The sequence below is a fragment of the Anolis carolinensis genome, chromosome 1 (assembly GCF_035594765.1).
Source record: "Anolis carolinensis isolate JA03-04 chromosome 1, rAnoCar3.1.pri, whole genome shotgun sequence".
Taxonomy (NCBI): Eukaryota; Metazoa; Chordata; class Lepidosauria; order Squamata; family Dactyloidae; genus Anolis; species Anolis carolinensis.
Window position 1 is genome coordinate 193,009,114 of NC_085841.1, and position 20,678 is coordinate 193,029,791.

Below are 20,678 nucleotides of genomic sequence, written 5' to 3' on the forward strand. Positions count from 1 at the left end.
ATTGTTCAGGAGGTGGCAACAAAGTACGTCCTAAAGAAAAAGAAAACCAAGAAGGCAAGATGGTTGTCTGCTGAGAAATAGCCCAAGAAAGAAGGAAAGCAAAAGGAAACAGTGACAGGGGGAGATATGCCCAATTAAATGCACAATTCCAGAGGTTAGCCAGAAGAGATAAGAAACTACCGTGTTTCCCCGAAAATAAGACAGTGTCTTATATTAATTTTTGCTCCCAAAGATGTGCTAGGTCTTATTTTCAGGGGATGTCTTATTTTTCCATGAAGAAGAATTCACATTTATTGTTGAACAAAAAAATTAACATTTATTCTATACTGTACAGTAGTTGTCATCACAAACCAGCATAACCAGACAAACTGTGAATCCTATCAAGAATTTCTTGTTATTACCATTATTTCCATGTACAACACTCTATGGTATGTACATTTACCAATCCTGTATACTCTGGTGTTCGGTTTGGCGGGCATGCTTCCAAACAAAAACTTTGCTAGGTCTTACTTTCGGGGGAGGCTTTATATTTAGCAATTCAGCAAAACTTCTACTAGGTCTTATTTTTCGGGGATGTCTTATTTTCGGGGAAACAGGGTATTTTTAAACAAGCAATGCATGGAAGTGGAAGAAGACAATAGAATGGAAAGGACAAGCGACCTCTTTCAAAAAATTAGAAACATCAGAGGTAAATTTCAGGCAAAAATGGGCATGATCAAAAACAAAGATGCCAAAGTCTTAACAGAAGCTGAAGAGAGCAGTAGAAGGTAGCATAAAATCAGAAGATGTTTACTTCTTGGGAGGAGAGCAATGACCAATCTTGATAAAATAGTGAAGAATAGAGACATCACACTGGCAACTAAGGTCTACACAGTTAAAGAAATAGTATTCCCTGTAGTAACCTATAGATGTGAGAGCCTGACCATAAGGAAGGCTGAGTGAAGGAAGATAGACACTTTAGAACTGTGGTGTTAGAGGAAAATGCTGAGAGTGCCTTGGACCACAAGAAGATCAAACCAGTCCATCCTCTGGGTAATAATGCCCGGCTGCTCACTGGAGGGAAGGATATTAAAGGCAAAGATGAAGTACTTTGGCCACATCATGAGAAGACAGAAAAGCTTGGAGAAGATAACGATGCTGGAGAAAATGGAAAGAAAAAAGAAGAGGGGCGGACTAAGGACAAGATGGATTGATGCTATCCTTGAAGTGACTAGCTTGAAGGAGCTGGGGGTGGCAATGGCTGACAGAGAGCTCTGGCGTGGACTGGTCCATGAGATCACGAAGAGTCGGAAACGACCGAACGAATAAACACCAAAAATGTGAAATTATTGCTAGGACTATTAAAGACAGCATCTACTAAAGCTGTTTTCCTTTAATTTTTAGTGCAACAAATATTTTTTGTATTTGGAAGATGTTCAAGTGATGATTGGGGGGATTAAGTTCAATGTATTAATGCAAGGTTTAATTAATTTTTCACAATCCCATACTGAAATTTAATGATTTGCTGAAATTTGGACGCCTCTAAATTTTTCAAGGGAGTTCTTCAATCAACATGTGTTTGTAAAAATGTGTGTGTTAGGAAAATATACACACCAAAAATGCATATATTACTGAAGAAAATCATTGACACATGACAACATTTTACAGAAATGATGGTCTCTAGGGAAAACTGCATGCAGAAATGCATGTATGAAAAGAAAGGCACACCAAAACAGGGCCAAATTTTCAGGTCAATTATTGGGAGAAAGATCTCAGCACTGGAAATAAACCAGACTTAAAACTTGAAAACTGAGAGAAAACCAAAACAGATTGACTCTTCCATCCCTACAGATGATCCAGTATGTTAAACACCCTGGGTGAAAAACATTGCTCGAAAGCTGCAAAGAAAGACATTTTCATAACATGCATCTGGCAGCTTGTTCTATTGCCAAACTGCTTTCAATAGATTTTTGAAAGCCTTCGTCTAAACTCATGCTTAAACATCCCATGCTGACATTTTTCAAGCTTAGTGGTGCATGAGCTTGGATCATGTGTAATGTTTCATGTCCTTATTCTTTATAGACATGTTGCACAAAATTCATATCCTCTTTCTCATCCTATAGAGTACTCGAAACTATTGTTATGGCTTGACCAATCTTTTCATGTCTAAACTCAAATATACACAGTTGCATACTAAAACAAAGCTGTTGTGCATTTACATTTTCCCTCAAAACTCTATCAGCTGAGCTAATGGAGCAATTCACTACTGCTAGCAGAGAGAAGAACAGTTTCAATTGTTCTCTGCTGTAAGGGTTCATTGTGATGTCAAGTCTGCATTCATGGGTTGGCTTCTGGAATCACTGCTGTGGCTGCATACATGATGAAATAGCAAGGAAACACAGAGCAAATTTGCAGCACTGCCTTTACGTAATCTCACAAAATGGCTACTTAAACTGGAACGATTTTACACCTGGGGGAACAATGCTAAATGTCATCCCTACATGTAAAACATCATCAGAAGTGGCCTGAAGTTAAGCACGTATGTTAGCTTTCTTGAGCTAATACCGTCCTGGAAACCTTTGGCCTGGTACACTTGGCAACACCACTAGGTACCCAATATACTTATATGTTAATCTAGAAAATGCAGTAAAAAATCAAAGCAAAAACATGCATTGACATATTCACGAGCAAATGCAATTACTGACCTCTTATCAAGAAAGGATCCACTCCCTTCCCTGAGGAGAGTGGCAAGACGCAAGAGTTTGACCCTCAACTAATCCATGGGTAATATCAAAAGCCATAATTTTGTCTGTAAACCATGCTTACTTACTTAGGCGATCCCTCATAGTTCGAGGATGATGGTCTCCAGTTGTGAGGTCCTGAGGGTGGGTTCTTAGGTGGCTGAAGAGACCTATTCTTGATCTACATGTTCTACTGCAGTGAGGATATCGGTTTCCAGGTGGAAGGCGATCCCGGTCAGGGTTGGCTTGACAGGCCTTCCTCTTGGCACGTTTCTCCCTTAAGCCCTCCATTCGTGCCTCTTCGAACTCCGAAGCACTGCTGGTCACAGCTGACCTCCAATTAGAGCGCTCAAGGGCCAGGGCTTCCAAGTTCTCGGTGTCTATGCCACAGTTTTTAAGGTTGGCTTTAAGCCCATCTTTAAATCTCTTTTCCTGCCCATCAACATTACGTTTCCCATTCTTGAGTTCAGACTATAGTAACTGCTTTGGGAGACAGTGATCGGGCATTCGGACAACATGGCCAGTCCAGCGGAGTTGATGGCGTAGGAGCATCGATTCAATGCTGATGGTCTTTGCTTTTTCAAGCACGCTGACATTTGTCCGCCCGTCTTCCCAAGAGATTTGCAGGATTTTTCTGAGGCAACGCTGATGGAAACACTCCAGGAGTTGTGATGTCTGTAGACGGTCCATGTTTCTGGCCAGCTGTGCATACAGCCCTGGTTTGGGGGTGATTGACCTAATCCAGAGAGCACTAAACACAGCCAACAATGGATCTGAACCAAAATTAAGTGATATTATCTAACATCCCAAAACTAAAAATGTTTTTTTTTAATAACCCGGGCACTGCCGGATTCCCAAGCTAGTATTCAATATATAAGAAATTGATCATGTAGTGCTGTATTCATTGTTGTTAACTACATTTAGCACCATTTGGTGACAGACATGATGCATATATAAGAAACATATGAATACACATCCTTCAACCGAGAAAATTCTTTTGGTTGAAGGATATGTATCCATATGATCATTTTCCACAGGACTAGCTGGTCAGATATTGATGGCCTCCAATGTACCACAATTAATGGTATAATTAATGGTGAGCAATTATGGGAATTGCAGGCCCTTCTAAAGCCATGTTTATATAAACCAACTCTTCAGTTCCATGAACGGTTTTGCTTTTGCAGATTTGCTTATTCACAGATTCGAGCACTATGTTCTCTCCAGGTCCCCCAGCATACGGTAACACGTGCCATAGAGTTACAATGGAGGAGCGAGATATTCCTTCATTGGGTTGCTGTGAGTCTTTCAGGCTGTATGGCCATACAGCCCAAAAGACTCACAGCAACCCAGTGATTCCAGCCATGAAAGACTTCGACAATACATATTCCTCAATTTCTTGGCAATTGGGGGTCCTCAAGTGCAATTTGGCAGTAGTTGACAATAATATTGAGCTGGAAGATTGCTGGATTCCTCAAGAGGTATCCTCTTGGAGTTCTTTTTTATTTCTGGTTTCCCCACTTTTGTGTGAGTTCTGCACACCCAATGTGGAGGCTGACCATACATATCAATCCTTCTAATCTACAATGCTTTGGGTTCCACAGGTACTTCTCTGCTCAGAACCCTTCAGTGATAGACGAATATTGCTTTCCCTGTCTCTGCACATGCTGAGAAGGACTGTGCTGCATGTATAAAGTTGCTATATTTGATTAGCGGCATGATAGCAAAGTGGTGTGAATTTCAACTCAAGTTGCATCATTAATTTTCACCTTTGATCAAATCCAATTCCAAATGCTTAATCCTGACATTCAGAGTTCCCCCTAATCTCCCAAGTCTCATTTGGCACCATCAGTGGCAGCTTAAAGGATGGCTCACACTGCTGACTGATAGCTTTCTGATATTGTCCTGTGTCTCTCTGACTAATTATGCCCAGGCTGCACATCATTCTAGATACTGTTTATGCTAGGAATTTTCTACAGCATGTCTCGGGGGCAATTTGTTTGTAGTAGTGAGTTGGGAATTCTCCGTAGCCTACTTTCTTTTTTTCTGTATTTTTTTAAAAAATACAACTCAGGCTTCATTATTTTTCCCACTCACCACTTGAAGACAGGAAGCCTGTCAGATAGACCAAGTGAGGTTTGCCTGTCCCTCTTGCCTTGAATTATAGACTCCAGGGATGAAAACATCTCCTGCTTTCACTTTTCCCCACCTTCAAATTAATTTTTAAAAAAAGAAGACCCAAGCTCTTCCTTGAGTGTGTATAAACGGAAAAATATGAACAAATTCTTCTTCACGTTAACCAAAAAGAATTCCACTCCACTTTACTCAAGGTGAATTTAACAGATACAGAGGACTGCGGGGAAGCTATATGAGTTTTAAAAAATGAAGATGCTATGAAGAAAGAGAGAGGGGACCCCTACTTCTGAGGAAAGAGGACTGAATGCAAAGGCATTCAAATCCAGACTTTTAAGAGCTTAGATGCAAATCCCTGAACTTGAGTAGATTAATCTGCTAACTTCAATTTCCCTGGTTTCTTCTTTTTAAATCATCATTTCTTGTGAGATGGGGAATAAAAAATTGACTGAAACATAATTGTTATCCAACTCAAGCTACTTTCAGTCAGAAAGTTCTCATCCCATCCTTCCCTTCCTCCCTCTCTGTCTTTATCTCTTTTGAACTACAATTTCCAGAGTCTTTCAACCATCAATATTACCTCTGGCAAGGAAATTGTGGCAGTTGTAGTCACAAAGGGAACTTTCACAAGCTCTGCTTCATTACTATTAATATTGTGTTTATGTTTATTATTTTTATTTATACACCTCTTTTTTACTCTCCACAGGAGAGAAAAAATGGTTTGGGTAGGCAGTGACTCTCCAGTGCATGGTAGCTGATGGTTTCCATACTACTGGGACAATGAATTCATACCAGGATTGGATTAGTTATAAAGGAGTTCTCCATGGTGTTGGATCTATTAGGAATAGGGTTCAGCACTTTGGACAGCTCCCTGAAAACCAGGATTAACACCTGTATGGGACTCATCTGCTACCTCTCCAATATCTCAGGCAAAACTCATTCCCAGAATGAGAAATGCAAGGGACTGCAACTGGGACCCTCTGCATACAAAGTATGCACTCAACTTCAAACTTGTGGTTAAAGTACTAGTGAGACATCACACTGGCAATGAAGACCCATATAGTTAAAGCAATGGTATTCCCTGTAGTAACCTATGGATTCAAGAGCTGGACCATAAGGAAGGCTGAGCAAAAGAAGATAGATGCTTTTGAACTTTGGTGCTGGAGGAAAATCCTGAGAGTGCCTTGGACCCCCAAGAAGATTTAGCCAGTGCATCCTCCAGGAAATAATGCCCAATTGCTCACTAGAGGGAAGGATATTAGAGGCAAAGATGAAATACTTTGGCCACATAATGAGAAGACAGGAAAGCTTAGAGAAGAGAATGATGCTGGGGAAAATGGAAAGAAAAAGGAAGAGGGGCCGACCAAGGGCAAGATGGATGGATGGTATCCTTGAAGTGACTGGCTTGACCTTGAAGGAGCTGGGGTGGCCATAGCCAATAGGGAGCTTTGGCGTGGGCTGGTCCATGAGGTCACGAAGAGTCGGAAGCGACTGAACAAATCAACAACCACAACAACAACGTTTTTCTTCTGAGTGAACTTTAGCCACCCTCAAAACTAATCTCTCTCTCTCTCTCTCTCTCTCTCTCTATATATATATATATATATATATATATATATAAAAGAGCGATGGAATCCCGGCAACCGACAAAACAACAAAACTAAAGGCCCCCCAACCTTGAAATTTGACAACACAACCCATCATCCATGCCTCCAGGTTAATACAACAAAAAGAAAAGAAAAATAAAGAGGGAGAGGAATAATTGTTTTTATCCAATTACTGCCAGTTAGAAGGCTAAGCTCCACCCACTGGTCTCCTAGCAACCCACTCAGCACAGGGGACAGGCACAGTTAGGCCTCACTTAGGCAGCTTCTGCCAACCCTAAAGTTCAAAAACATGCAAATGAGAGTACATGAATAGGTACTGCTTTGGTGGGAAAGTAACGGCGCTCCATGCAGTCATGCCGGCCACATGACCTTGGAGGATTCTATGGACAACGCCAGCTCTTCAGCTTAGAAATGGAGACCCCCAAAGTCAGACACGACTGAACTTAATGTCAGGGGAAAACCTTTACCCTTTACCTAACTACCACCAATTCCTCAATACTTTATTTCCCATACCACCATACTTCGCCACAGCAACGCGTGGCCGAGCACAGCTAGTAGTACAATAATTTTTCAAGGATGTCTTCATGATTTTATTTATTCATTTATTTATCTAGTTAAATAATTTTGTATCCCACCTTGAGACACAGCGTGAGGTGATGGTTTGAGCCCTGAACCCTAGAGAAAAGGATTCAATCCCTGCCCACTGGGTGACCTTCAGAAAGTCACACTCTCAGCCACAGAGGAAAGCAAAATCAATCCTTCTCAGAACAAATCTTGCCAAGAAACTTCCGTAATAGGTTAACCTTGGGTCACCATAAGTCAGAAATGTCTTGAAGGCACACAATGACAATAGCTTTACATCTTAGGTAAATATCTTTCTTAGGCTCTACCATTAGAGGAATGGTAGGATTGTCCAAAACTAATGTCATCTTCATGATAACAGCCCCTCTGTCAAGTTTTGTCCAGTTTTAAGAAATAACCCATTTGTTCTCCACCAGAATTTTGATAATTTTATTTCCACAGTTTTGAACTCATTAGCTGAGATAACTTGCGACCAATTGTTGCAGTGGAGGAACTGTAATTGAGTAGTTGGTTGGAAAGGGTTATATCTGGCCATTCATATCCATGAATTCAACCATCCATGATTTTAAAATATTCCATTCCCCCCCCACACACACACACACACACATAAACACACAAAAAACAAACCTTGATTTTGTCATTTTATATAAGGACCAACATTTTACTAGATCGTTGTATACAATCAAACTTGAGCATCCAAGGGTTTTGCTACCCATGAGGCGTCCTGGAATCACACCCCAGCAGATACGATGGGCCCATTGTGATATCTTTCAGCAGTGCAAAATACACACTTGTTTGGCTCCCTTCTGTATGGCTGGTTTCTGCTAATCAGCCTCAGACTATCAGTATGTTAATTCAGACTGGAAAATGGATATTTTGTTTTAAAGATGAGGGCAGGTTCTTACAAGGGATGTTAAAGATATTCAGAGCAGGCAGGAGGACAGACATAATGTTCTTGTTGGATAATTTTTAGAATACTTGGCATAATCATCATAATCATTTATACGGCACTTTAGTGTCTTCATAGACTATTGTGTGTGTGATCTCAGTAATTCTTACAACAATGCAGGAATCAGTGTTACTGCAGAGGTCATAGGCATTGAGTCATCAAAAGTCCAAGATACCAGACTATTGTGAATGCTGTCTCCAAAGGGGGTAACAATGATGGGTCTGATGCGCAATACCTTTACATTTGGAGTCAATGTTCTGGTCCACATACTTTCTGACAAATTCTACCCACCCCCCCCCCCCACCCCCTTGGGCCATTCCCAAAAGCCAGAAGTTGCTGGATATCTACTTTGATTTTTCAATACTTTATTAACGTTTCCCTCAATTTTGTACTGTACAATGAACGCTCCATCTCCATGGGTTCTGCACCACAGATTCAACTAACCACACATCCAGCATATTTGGGAAAAAATTCCAAAAGCAAACCTTGATTTTGCTATGCACCAAGCACTAGGTTGATAGGTAGGCATATGAGGAGCCTCCGATGGCCTAGGGGATAAAAGCCTTGTGATTTGAAGGTTGGGTTGCTGACCTGAAGGCTGCCAGGTTCGAATCCCACCCGGGGAGAGCACGGATGAGCTCCCTCTATCAGCTCCAGCTCCATCCGGGGACATGAGAGAAGCCTCCCACAAGGATGGTAAAACATCAAAACATCCGGGCGTCCCCTGGGTAACGTCCTTGCAAACGGCCAATTCTCTCACTCCAGAAGCAGCTCCTGACATGAAGAAAAAAAAAGTAGGCATACACCCCGCCCACATATACCAATAGCAAATCCATTCCCTGCATGGGGTGCTATCTGTAGCCATCCAAGGGAAGACTCAGGGGAGACCAAAGACTACCAGTTCTATTTTAAAATTCAGAAAAGGGGATCATAATGAGAGGAGAAACCCTGACATATCCTAATGAAACCAGAATATTCTTCTTTAGCACAAAATGTTGAGCAACTGTTGGAAAAACGAGGAATAGCTAGTTGCACTATGAGCAAGAACACTCCACACTTCAACTTTTTGCTACAGGGCTTCATGTGTTAAGTTGACACCATGAGGACAGCTGTAGCAGCAGCCTACCTTGTTCCTAGAAAACACACAGGCGCAAAGGCTTGGAAAGAATAATAAAAGGGAAGAGAGACAGTTCCCAATATTGCCATGCATTTTTCAAACAGATATATGGCAGATGCTGATGATCAGCACACATACTCTGTATGTTGAAGCTGTGATGATCAGAATGCTGAATACAGGCCTAGGAAGGAAGGAAACGATTTCCCATCATGACTAATAGCACAATTCTCCTGATGACATTTTGTGATTTCCCACTACCACCCAGCCCAAGCTGCACATTTCCTTATTGCTCCATAATTGATTAGCCATACCTCCATAATGATAGTGATTTCCCATTACTTCATTACTAAAATGAATATTACATTTACCTTCATTTACTTTAGGATATCATAGTCTTTAGACTCAGGTGACCTTGATTATATACATACAGATAGATAGATAGATAGATAGATAGATAGATAGATAGATAGATAGATAGATAGATAGATAGATAGATAGATATATATATAGCCAAGATCACCTTACATTTACTTTAGGGCAGTGTTTTTCAACCTGGGGGTCGGGACCTCAGGGAGTGGGGTCACCAAAAACTACATCTCTCCTAAATCACTGTCAATTCCTACCAGATCTCCCAGTATGTTGGTCATGGGGGTTCTGTATGGGAAGTTTGGCCTAATTCAAATGCTGTTTGAATGTAGGTGAATTATAAATCCCAGCAACTACAACTCCCAAATGTCAAGGTCTATTTTCCCCAATCCACCAGTGTTCACATTTGGGCATATTGAGTATTCGTGCCAAGTTTGGTCCACATCTATCATTGTTTTGAGTCCACAGTGTTCTCTAGATGTAGATGAACAACAACTCCCAAACTCAAGGTCAATGCCTACCAAACCCTTCCAGTATTTTCTGTTGGTTATGGCAGTTCTGTGTGCCAAGATTGGTTCAATTCCATCATTGGTGGAGTTCAGAATGCTCTTTGATTGTAGGTGAACTATAAATCCCAGCAACCCCACCAGTATTCAGATTTGAGCATATTGAGTATTTCTGCCAAATTTGGTCAAGTGAATGAAAATACATCCTGCATATCAGATATTTAATTATATTACGATTCATAACAGTAGCAAAATTACAGTTATGAAGTAACAATGCAAATAATTTTATGGTTGGGGGTCACCACAACACAAGGAACTGTATTAAGGGGTCACAGCATTAGGAAGGTTGAGAACCACTGCTTTAGGGTTTAGAATTCCAAGTTGCACTCATGGAAATATGTTGCACCAATGTTGGTTCCTAGGTTTGGGGAGGATATGGTCAGGTCTTTGACAAGATGTGCTTGTGGATGAACAACCTTTATCTCTTTCAGTATTCCTCCACCTTGTTGCTCCTGCCGCTTCACTTGTGCTCTAGGAACATACTGTGTTTCCCCGAAAATAAGACAGTGTCTTATATTAATTTTTGCTCCCAAAGATGCTCTAGGTCTTATTTTCAGGGGATGTCTTATTTTTCCATAAAGAATTCACATTTATTGTTGAACAAAAAAAAGAATATTTATTATATACTGTACAGTAGTTTGTCATCCTAAACCAGCATAACCAGACAAACTGTGAATCCTATCAAGAATTTCTTGTTACTACCAATATTTGCATGTATAACACTTTATGGTACGTACATTTACCGATCCTGCAAGCTCTGGTGTTCTGTTCGGCGGGCATGCTTCCAAACAAAAACTTTGCTAGGTCTTACTTTTGGGGGAGGCCTTATATTTAGCAATTCAGCAAAACCTCTACTAGGTCTTATTTTCTGGGGATGTTTTATTTTAGGGGAAACAGGGTAGGAGAACCCTTTATGCCAGGGAGAACATTGGCCCCTCTTCCTCAGTATTGACAACACTGATGGGCAAGTCAGTATTCAGGGTTTCAGAAAAAGGGATTTACTTCTCTAATCCTATCAGGAGATGCCAGGAACTGAACCTTCATGCAAAGCAAATGGTTTTACTACTGGGATACAAAAACTTTATCTGGGGAAACTTCTGAGACTTCTAGCGAGAGCACCATTGCTTCCCAAGCTGCATCTACACCTGTTGAAATATTCTGGAATAAACTGCTCTGGAGCTACCCTTAATGCATCATGCCGAGTTCACATCTATTGTTATCAAAGCATCCTGAAGCCCTTTTAGAGTCTAGATAGTTACACTGGCACTAGTGTCATCCTTCTGGGGCTGTCACCACTGTTGGGCAGTCCAGAAGCTCCCTAGCTGATGATGTCGCTTTGGATGAGGTCACAACTGGGTGCTTAGCCATGTGATCTTCAGAATTGATATCATCAGCAAGGCTTTACCAAGAAGATGCTTAGAGCTACTCCTGATGAGCAAAACAGTATTAGGCATTATTGACATGTCAACCTGGAATTATTAACATCACCCTGGATCTGGTCTGATCCAGCTGTGCAAACTTCAAAAACACTGGGGTCATTCCAGAGCTTCTTGGAAGCTCTGGAGCAAATTGCGGTTTCCCTTGTGCCAGATTAACAGCTAGAAGCAGAACTTCTGCTTCTAGCTGCATGGCACGTAGATGGCTCACGACAGTTGCAAGATGTGTTTGTTTTATTTGGCCCATATAGACACAGCCCAAGTCACTCTGAAAGAAGCAAATGGATAGACAGTGAAGAGAAGAATGAGTAAGAAGAGGGGGAGAAGGTGAAGGCCCATGCTCCACTTTTGGGCCTAGTAAGGTGGCTCAGTGATAGCAGCTCTGATGTTGACTTTAAGAAACATAATCATCATCATCATTATCCCTGTCACCACCACCATTACTATCATCCTAGGCTGTCACCCCATTGGTTGTTGGGAGATAACAATAATGAATCCATGCAAACCCTTGATCAGTTTACAAGTATGGGCGACATGGCTTGAGAGAATCAACAAACACTGGAAAGAACAGGAGATCCTTGACTCACTTTATGACCCACACAATCGGTTTGGTAGGTTACAAAGATTGCAACCTCGATTGAGAAAGGCCTGTGAAGCAGGGCAGCCAGCTAAGGAGAGTGGTTCTCAACTTTCAGCTCTCTAAAGTCCTGGAGTCCAGCACTTAGGTGTCTTAAACAACATAGCCAATCGTTAGGGATTCTGGGCATTAAGTTCCAAAATATCCTTTTCATATGTACAGTTTTCAAGCTAGGATGGGTGGCACCATTAACTTAACGTGAGTCAATGGTAGTGATGCAGCAGCTAAAAAGGGTAATGTAATTATAGGCTGCATCAGTAAAAGTATAATGTCTAGATTAAGACATTTGAAAAATGTGTTTCCAGTCCATCATCATGTCTGGTCCCCCCTCCATAGCCCAATAGCTCTGGTCTCAGTGGGAGAGAAGAACAGCCAGAATCTGATGAACTTCTTGTATCTCCTGGAGTATTTAGAAAGGAAACCTGGTGACAGAAAACTGGCAAATTAACTCTGTATCAGCAACTCTGAGAGCCTTTTTGGCCGAAGAGTGGAGTATACATACTTGAAATTAAATTAAACTAAAAATAAATGGATGCCCATGCACATGCATTTGGGGCCCCAGGGTACATTATCTATAGTGGAAAGAAAGGTGGGTGGATTATTTATTTATTTGTCATTAGGAGTATTTCTGCAGCACTTCTCCTTAGTACAAATCCCAAAGTGGTTGGCAGCAGCGCCATAAACAATAAATGAAACTCATAAAAACATAACCATAGGTCAGACAAGAGATTTCAAATAGCTCAGGGCTGAGAGAATGCCAAAGTAACAAAAGAGATATTCACAATTCTCATCTAGAAGATGCCAAGGTTAAGACTTTACATGACACAGAGGGGGAATTATCCCATGGAAGTGGGCTAACACAGAGAAGGCCAGTTTCTTTTTTTCTGTATTAACCATCAAATGCAAACCCATAAGTTGTAATGTGACATCTGAGCGAAAATGTAAGAACTGTGCTAAATATAATAGAATATGCCGAACAAGACCCAAGCAGAGAGATTGCACTATTGTTTTTAGATGCAGAGAAAGCATTCGACAACGTGCGGTGGGATTTTATGTTGAAAGTGCTGGAGCTCTTTGGAGTGGGACAACATTTTAGAAGGGCCATAGGAGCCATTTACTCTAGACAAAGGGCCAAGCTAAAAATAAACGACGAAATGACAAACTACATAGAAATTCAAAAAGGGACTCGACAAGGGTGTCCCCTGTCGCCGTTACTGTTTATTTGGATATTAGAAATTTTGAACATCAGAATTAGAGAGACCAACGAAATCAAAGGAGTCAGGGTAAAAGGACACGAATTTAAAGGGAAGGCTTTTGCAGACGATCTGGTCTGCTTTTTAAGGGAACCATTAAAAAGTACATGCACATTATTTGAGGTTATTAACAAATTTAGCATGGTGTCGGGCTTCAAAATCAATAAGGAGAAATCGGTTTTTCTAACCAAAAATTTATCCAATTGTGATATGGCCGACCTAGAAAAATTGTCTAACTGCAAGGTAGTGCCAAGAGTAAAATATCTTGGACTATGGTTAACTAACAAAAACAGCAAACTCTACCAAAATAACTATGACAAAACGTGGAAGGAGATAAAAGGAGACCTTGAAAATTGGCAAAGACTCCAACTTACCTGGTTAGGGAGGATTGCTGTGATTAAAATGATGGTGCTACCCAAAATGCTGTTTATGTTCCAAAATTTACCAATTATCAAGGGGGTAAAGGTATTTGAAAACTGGAAGAAAGATTTGGTTAAATTCATTTGGAATGGGAAAAAAGCTAGAATTGCCTATAGGAATCTTATCGACGTGAAGGACAGAGGGGGCCTGGCACTCCCAGATCTCAGATACTACTATGAAGCTGCCAACTTTAGCTGGCTAAAGGACTGGATTAAATTGGACAACAAAAAATTACTTAATTTAGAGGGACATAATTTAAGATATGGCTGGCATGCGTATCTATGGGACGAAAAGGACAAGGTGAATAAAGAATTTAAAAGGCATATTATAAGATCCAGTCTCTTAACAACGTGGAAAAGATACAAGAAGGGGATAGAGCCCAAAACCCCTCTGTGGCTGCGCCCACTTGAAGCAGTCTTGAGACCAGCTACATGTAATGAAGTAGGAACTTATGAGGAATATTTAGTTAAAGAAAGAGGGCAATGGGCACTTAAGGGCAGAGAAGAATTAGGGTTAAAAGACTGGTTCAGTTATTACCAACTGCATGATAGATTTAGAAAGGATGCGGTGGCGGGATTTGCATCCAAAAAATCCGAGTTAGAATGTATCTTAGACAGAGGCAACAAAGGCTTACTCTCAAGGCTTTATAAATTTATTTTAGATTACAACCTTGCAGACAACCAAATAAAAACCGTTATGATCTCTTGGGCCAGAGACTTTGGTAGAAATATAGACCTGGAAGAATGGGAATATCTCTGGAAAAAGGGGTTTAAATTCTCTCTGGCCGGCTCAATTAGAGAGAATATGTTTAAAATGTTCTATAGAACATACATAACTCCAGAGCTTCTGGCGAAAATAGAGAAAACAGAAAGAGGGGCCTGTTGGAGATGCAAGAAAGCAAAAGGAACATTTTTCCACTTATGGTGGACCTGTAATATAGTTCAAGAATTCTGGATAAAAGTGGTGAAAGAAACAAATAATATGATTACCAATAAGGTCAAGAAGAACCCCGAGACATGCTTATTAGGTTTATTTAGAAGGCGTATTAGTGCAGGAGATGAAGAAATTTGCCAATATTGTTTTGTTGCGGCAAGACTATTAATCGCAAAAACATGGAAGGGGGAAGAAGAGCTAAGTATTAGAGACTGGAGAGATAAACTGGGGGGATATATCCAAATGGCCAAGCTGACAAATAGTAACAGAGGAGGAAATAATGAGGAGTTTGCAAATAAATGGAGGCTGGCACTTGGGTATTTGGAAAAGAAGACAAAGGTAGATTTGATGACAGCCATAAAGGGGATTTAGCGAAAGAAGATACAGGGGTAGTTGACGGTCAGTTACGTGATACTTACTGAGGGGTATCGGAGGTCCAGGGGGTCGGGTTCATGGGTGAGGGGCAAGGGGGACAAGGATAAGCTAAGGTACAACAATGGTATAGCAAATCTGTGTTCATCCATTAGTTTAGCGACACTACAGTGCAAATTGTTATACCTGTCTGTATTTTTTTTTTTATTCTACTTCTTTTCTTCCTTTTTCTTCTGCGGCTGTATATGGATACATGTTAATCTATTTTTTGTTTTTCACTTTTACTAATAAAAATTAATAAAGAAAAAAAAAAGAAAAAAAAAGTTGTAATGTGACCAAAAACGCCCCCCTCCCAAAGATTGTAGCAGCTAGAATAGGATGGGATGTTCCTTAGGGCAATGCTTGGACAAGTTACTTTCTCCCACTTCTCTCATGCTTCAGTCAGCATTGTCATGCTGTTTAGAAGATTCTGTAGGAATGGCCCATCAATATACATTATGACACCTTTATCTGTGGTGGATATATTTCCTCTTCTCCTGGATACCTGAAACCACAGACAATAAAGAACCCCATATTCTGACTACAGTGTTCCCTCACTACTTCGCGGTTCACTTTTCGCGGTTTTTCAATAAACTCTAAAAGACTATTATACATCATAAAAAAATTACAATTTACAGCATAAGGAAGGAAGGAAGGTGAAGCCAAAGCGAGAGAAAAGGAGCCCAAGCTGCAACAAGAGGAGAAGGAGGTGATTTATCAACACACGTTTGATTGATAAAGACTTAAAATAGTATATAACTTCTAAAATAATGTATAAATATTAAAATTAATATAGTGTCCCTACTTTGTGGATTTTCACTTATTGCGGGTGGTCCTGGAACCTAACCCCAGCGATAAGTGAGGGAACACTGTATCTGGATATTTTGACTATACTTTATTGCACCGGGGCAGGGTGGGGTGTGTGTGTGTGCAAACTGGAGTGTGAATGACAGTGTGAATATCAAGTCCATAGATAAGAAGGTCGTTATGTATTCAAGAAAACCACAATTAATACAGTGTAGCTTCTTCTTCATTGTCCAAGTATGATGGTCTTCCAAGTTCTTGGTAGATGCCTGTTTGTAATTTTTTGTAAATGTCTGGAGATTGGTGCACAGCCAATCAACACACAGTCTCCATAGAGTGAAGGTCCCAACCAGTGGCATGGTTAACACGACAACGGTGGTTTCCAAATCTGTTGCAGCCTTCTTCCGCCTTCACAGCCATTGTAATATGTACCATGTTATGTTCTGCCTGATCCGCCATTGAGGTCTTCGGTTTGTGCTCAGTCTGGAACCTCCCCTGCGGGCCCCCTGGAAGTGCATGACTCTAGTGGTTATACCTGCAAGTTCATTGGAACACGCAAGCCCCGTCATCATGACAAGGTGACAATCCATTGAGGCAACGTAGCTATTTTCAGGATGATTTATACTCCTTCCATCTTTGTGGAGGGGGATGTTCAGGGGCTATTATGTGGGGAGATGTGCAAGTTTAATAGCAACATTTGCAGCTCATTCTGGTGCCACATGACCTTGGAGGTGTCCACGGACAACACCAGCTCTTTGGCTTAGAAATTGAGATGAGCACCAACCCCCAGAGTTGGACACAGGTAGAACCCCTAAACTCTGGTGCCTTTGGATGTGAAAAATCACCACCAAACTGGCTTATAAAATCTGATTAGTGTGTGTGTGTGTGTGTGTGTGTGTGTGTGTTTCCAGGGGAATTGGGAAGCACAGAAATGGAGCTGAGTTGACTCATGGATCTCATGTTTCCTATCCCATTATAAAATACATAGTGAACATGCCCTTAGACTTCTTCATTCACATAAACAGAAGTTGTTGCTTGTAACCATCTCTGAGCCATGATCGCAGCTCCCTTATCAACAAAGGATAGATAAACCCTTGACAAATAGCGGCAAAAGCGGGAATGCTTGCACACGGTTATGTGTGTCCCTCACATTTTCACAGATAAGGCCATTTCCCCCTCTTTTGGGGGAAATCAACACCTACAGGCAAGAATATCAATGACTTCAAAATGAGAGGCCAAAGAGTGAAAAAGGAAGGAAGGGGGAGATATTACCAACTAGAGAGATTTAAAAACAAGCCCTTAAGATAGACAGCAGAAAGGAGTGTGTTGTGCTTCTATTTCTTTGCTACCATTTAAAAGTTTTTGGGGGTGCTTTGAATTAAGAATGTAACTTCTCTTAGTGATGAGATCAGCTAAGAACCACAGATCCAGAGATGCACGTACCAAAGGATGTCAGACATATTTTATATTATTTCCTGCAAATTCTGTGGCATCTTCAATTTCAACCAGTGTCTGGTCAAGTCAAGCAGTCTTCTTTACGAAGGACGAGTCTCATTTGCAGGGGTTTCATAGTCTTTGCTATGGCTTACCAGAAGAAGGAATAGCTGAGGAGAAGGGCCTTTGGTCCCAGATCTTCTCCTGCTTCATAACGCCATACTTATAGCAAATGGGTGAAGTTTAAATGGTTCTGTATGCAGTGCCCAATGTATTCTTTGGTTGTTGTTTCAGCAGGCACGATCGAACTCTAAACATTCTTGGAGCTAGAAAAATCCTTGTATTGTTTTGGGAAGAGAAGGCTGTAAGGGTTTAGTTAGCTGAATAGTTCAAAGGGAGACCACCAACAAATACCATATATACTTGAAGATAAGCCAAGTTTTTCAGCCCTTTTTTTGAGCTGAAAAAGCCTCCCTTGGCTTATAATGGGGTCAAGGTCAAAGCCAGGCAATGGAACCTGGAGACCATTGCTTGCAATATATGATATATTTCTCTCTTACCCTCCCTTATCAGTAGTTTTCCAAAGCCTCCCTCGCTCTTAACCAAGGGAATGTTTTGAAAAGGGAAAGACGTCCTTGCAAGTCAAGAGGAAGAAAAATATATATCCATTAATCTTATAAAAGCATTTCCCCCTGAAATATTTGTTAATCTCTCCTACAGATATATAGGCATTAACCCCCTGCATGCATTTGCAATCCCTATGTACATATCTATCTATCTATCTATCTATCTACATTAATTTTATATATGAATTTTCCCCTCATATGTTTGTAGGTCCTTGCAAATCCTATATACATATTGATCTATGTACTTGTATATCTGTATCCATTAACCTATTGATGCCTCAATTAATATAATTTTATTGGTATCTAATTTTGTTTTGAAATTTACCAGTAGCTGCTTCATTTCCCACCCTCGGCTTATACTCAGGCCAATAAGTTTTCCCAGTTTTTTGTGGTAAAATTAAGTGCCTCTGCTTATATTCGGGTCGGCTTATACTTGAGTATATACGGTACCTGGTGCTGTAGGCTATATATCAGAGGAAGGGATGAGCAAAAACACCCTTGTCTCAGAAAACCCTATGAAATTGATGGGATCAACATTAGTAGACTTTAAGCTACAGAAACACACACAAACACTTTGAGTCTCCTTTAAGAGAGGAAAGCAGGATATAAATAAAAACAATAATAATAAGGAAAAAGAAGAGGAGGAAGGAGATGGCATCTTGTTTTTGAAGTATGGAAGTTGTATTGTTTGTAGGTGAAACAGGTTTCCAATCCTGACCGCCATCAATGTTCTTGTGTTTGGTAATTTTCTTGGGCTACTGATATGAAACTGTCCAATTTACTTATATATGTATTTATTTATTACACAGTACAGTATATGTTAACTGCACTTGTTGTGTGGTTTGAATGCTGGAGCAGGACTCCAAGGCCCCTTCTACACTGCCATATAATCCAGATTATCAAAGCAGATAACCCACATTATCTGTGTTGGATTACATGAGTCTACACTGCCATATAATCCAATTCAAAGCAGATAATCTGGATTTTATATGGCAGTGTAGAAGAGGCCCAAGAAACCAGAATTTAAATCTTCATGCAGTTATAGAAATTCATGGGGTGACCTTCAGTAAATACTGTATACACTTTCAGCCTCTGAGGAAGACAAGGGATATAACTTGCCAGGAAATCCCTGGAAATATATTTTGGAATATATCTTGCCAGGAAATCCCTGGGATGGGAAGCTGAAATTGTCTTGAAAGCTCATGACAACAGCAATGTGGTCATTATTTTAATGCCAAAGTTATGAACAGGAAAACAGATTAGAAAACAAACAAAAGGGCCGCTCATCTTGATGTTTGTTCCTGAATAGCCAAACCAACTTAAATAAAGGGTCAAAAAAATTTTTCCACCTACATAACATCTCAGGCCCCTTCCACACTGCCATATAATCCATATTATCAAAGCAAATAATCCACATTATCTTTTTTTCTTTGTTCAAATAGACATACATTTCTAAGTGTTTGTTACATACAGTGCAATAGCTTCCAGCTATTAGTATTCCATGATCATTTCTCAAATAATATATTTTCTTTACGGGGTTAGTCTTCTATTTAAATAGTATATATAAAGGTATCATAGGCTCTAAATTAATATCCGTTTCCTCCTTGTCTACGGATAATGGATTATATGAGTTTACACTGCCATATAATCCAGTTCAAAGCAGATAATCTGGATTTTATATGGCAGTGTGGAAGGGGCCTCAGAGTTTCAACACTTTCAGCTTCAGAGAAAGCTATGATTGGACTTTTGGCTTCCGTGTCAATTTGGCATTGGCAAATCGACACACCAGCAGAGGATTTTTCATCCATTTATTTAACTGATATTCCACCTTCCTCTCAGCACAAGGAATAAAGTTAAAACAAAGAACAGCTAAACAAACTATTAATAGAAACCTTAAAAACAAATCTGTTGAGAGATAATTTCCATTTAAAAACCACAAGTTAAAAATCTGTTAGAAAACGCATTCAAACATAATAAGGAGGCACACATACAGCACTCACCTCATGGAAAGCTCCATCTGCAGCAACAAGTTTAAAAAAACAAACAAAAGGCCTGCTTAAATAAAATAATAGTAAAAAAATATTTTCCCCATGCATGGAAAAACAAGGAGAAATCTGTTGGTAGACAGATTTGGGAACAATTATAGAGAAGGCTTTCACAGCTGGTTTCCCAGACCATGTTGATTTATTTATACATTAGTTACATTTCTCGACCAGCCTTTTCGTCCAGTGACCTCAAGGCAGTGTAAGTCAGTTCTCTTTCTACTATCTGATGCAGGAGATTGTCAATGGTAGCAATGTGGGGCAAAGATCTGTCCGCACTGGCAACAACCCAGCCTTTCTTTTCAAAGAAGTTCTCTATGGATGGGAAGCCAGTGGGTGCATCTGCACTTGAGAATGAATGCAGTTTGAATCTGCTTTAACTGCAACAGCTCGGTGCTATGGAATCCTAGGAGTTGTAGCTTAGAGAGACACTACTGCTGTTTGGCAGAGAAGGCTAAAGACCTGGTAAAACAGCAACTCCCATGATTCCATAGTATTGAGTCATAACAGTTCAAGTAGGATCAAACTGCATTCATTCTGCACTGTGGATGCACTCTTCCTTGGGATTAAAAAATGTACAGTAGGAAGGGCCAAAGAGCCAATTCCTCCCAAGGCGAGGTCCAGAATTGCTTGCCACCACCCCTA